Source organism: Oratosquilla oratoria, chromosome 15 (genome assembly GCF_046742065.1).
Source record: "Oratosquilla oratoria isolate Oo_2021 chromosome 15, ASM4674206v1, whole genome shotgun sequence".
Lineage (NCBI taxonomy): Eukaryota > Metazoa > Arthropoda > Malacostraca > Stomatopoda > Squillidae > Oratosquilla > Oratosquilla oratoria.
The window spans coordinates 17,769,729-17,772,228 of record NC_134791.1 but is presented as its reverse complement, the minus strand read 5'-3'; positions in this window follow the sequence as shown (position 1 = coordinate 17,772,228).

The following is a 2,500-nucleotide window of genomic DNA, read 5'->3' as shown; positions in this document are numbered from 1 at the left end:
GGAGGGAGAAGAGGAGGGAGAAGAGGAGGGAGAAGAGGAGGGAGAAGAGGAGGGAGAAGAGGAGGGAGAAGAGGAGGGAGAAGAGGAGGGAGAAGAGGAGAATGAGGAGGGAGAAGAGGAGGAAGAAGAGGAGGGAGAAGGAGGAGAATGAGGAGGGAGAAGAGGAGGAAGAAGAAGGAGGAGAAGAACGAGGAAGAAGAGGAGGGAGAAGAGAGAAGAGGGAGAAGATGGAGAGGAAGAAGGAGGAGAAGAGAGGGAAGAAGAAGAAGAAGAAGAAGAAGAAGAAGGTGAAGGAAGAAGAAGAGGGAGAAGGAAGAAGAAGAAGAAGAAGAGAGAAGAGAAGAGGAAGAAGAAGAGGAAGAAGAAGAGGAAGAAGAAGAAGAGAAGAAGAGAGAGAAGAGGAAGAAGAAGAAGAAGAAGAAGAAGGAGAAGAAGAAGAAGAAGAAGCAGAAGAAGAAGAAGAAGAGGAAGAAGAAGAGGAAGAAGAAGAAGAAGAAGAAGAAGAAGAGGAAGAAGAAGAGGAAGAAGAGGAAGAGGAGAAGGAAGATGGAGAAGAGAAGAAGAAGAGGAAGAAGAAGAAGAGGAAGAAGAGGAAGAAGAGGAAGAAGAGGAAGAAGAGGAAGAGGAAGAGGAAGAGGAAAAAGAAGAGGAAGAAGAAGAGGAAGAAAAAGAAGAAGAAGAAGGAGGTTAAATTTCTTCATTAGCCGGAAACTTCGATGCTATCGTAGAGACTAATCCTTTGCCTTTTCGTGCTCGCAACAGTCCACGTGCTCAAGCCAGGGACTGCTAGCTTCATCTGAAGTCACCTTTGACCTAAGTGCTCAGGCTTCCAAAGCAAATGTAAGTCATTTATAACTACTGGATTCGAATGCGGTTCCTCACGATGTGATGTACAATCTAAACCAACCTACTATTCAGTACAAAAAGATGTATTTCCAAATTAAAACTAATCCTGCTACTTGTCACATAAGGATATTTAATTCTAAGATTGTCATTGATAGTTGTGTGAAGTGTATACATTATGAGTATGAGCGCAAATATCATCCAAAATCAATGAATTAATCATTTAGTGTATATGTAAGCTGTCTTGCATTTTATTATCCATAAGTTCTATACAGTAGATACCGTCTTGAACTAATGAGCAAGTGGTCGTGAGTTTGATTCCCGTGATCCGCTGCAGGCTTGCTGTGTTGGTTCCCGATAGCTCTGGCTAAGCGGGGAGGCGATCCAATGTCGGCCTTAAAGAATGGTTTGCCGTAGCTGACAGGGTTTAAGGGTTTTTCACTTCTCACTACGTGGGAGTGGGTTGGTGAGACGACAGGACAATATATTCCCTTGGTTTTGATCCCCAACGGAGACCGATGATTGCCACTTGCCCTGGGTTATCTAGACAAACATACTAAAAAAAGACAAGATTTATAGCCACGGCCAAAAGTCACCAAGTATAAAGTCTTCAATGAGATCCTTCCTCTACACCGGATGACAATTTTCGTTTTTTTTTTTTTTTTTTTTTTTTTTTTTATTTTTTTTTTTTTTTTTTTTTTTTTTTTTTTTTTTTTTTTTTTTTTTTCCGACGACGACGTCAGATTATCTTATTCGCCTCTGAGGCTCCTTCGCACCCACTATTTATTCCCCAGTTGTAAATTAACTCTTTCTTCCATAACAGTTGTAGATTTATCATTGAGTTGTATTTTACCAGGTAATTCTTGGTTCAAGTTCGCTGGTGATATAATCGTACTGATCTTGCATTCGCATAATTGTGGGTTCGAATCCCGCACTCCTCTCCGATCTCCAGGAGTGACTGTTATCTGCCCCAACAGTCCAAGCGCATTGGGTAAAGTTGACCGCTTCGGCCGCAGCTACTCAGTGCCCCCTGGCGTAGGCTCCTCACCACCTTTTCTCGACCCAAATCCCAGGTAAATGTTATTAGATTATACGCACTATGAAGTAAAGTAAGCTTTAGTTTTGTTATATGATTAAGTTGTCCATTTACGCATAATCCACTACATAGAATCACAACTTAGATTAACCCTTTTATGCCCAGTGGACTTTATATTCTGAATATAGTCGTTGAGGCTTAATATTAACAAAATCTTTAAAGATAACACGGGGATTAGATTGTTTTATTTTGATTATTTTTTCTTAACATTCCAATGGACAGAGCCCTTAAAGCTGGATGACGTCACTACAATTAATTCTTGTAGAAAAACCGCGACCCCCCCAAAAAAAAAGACCGGCCACTATCACAGGCCTAACGTATAAGTCACGTATTGAAGACATTTTGTGTAATTCTTTGGTGAAGAGCGCGTGTGGGACAGTGTACAATAATGTGTTATGTGTCTTCTAGAGCAATTGATGTCTGTCCCAATAGTACCAGCGCAATTATTTTCGGTGTAATAGGGACGATAAAGTGTTGGTGCTGTTACAATGCAGAGTGGTGACCTAAACGTAGAAGTATTTTTTTTCTATATATATATATATATATATATATATATATATA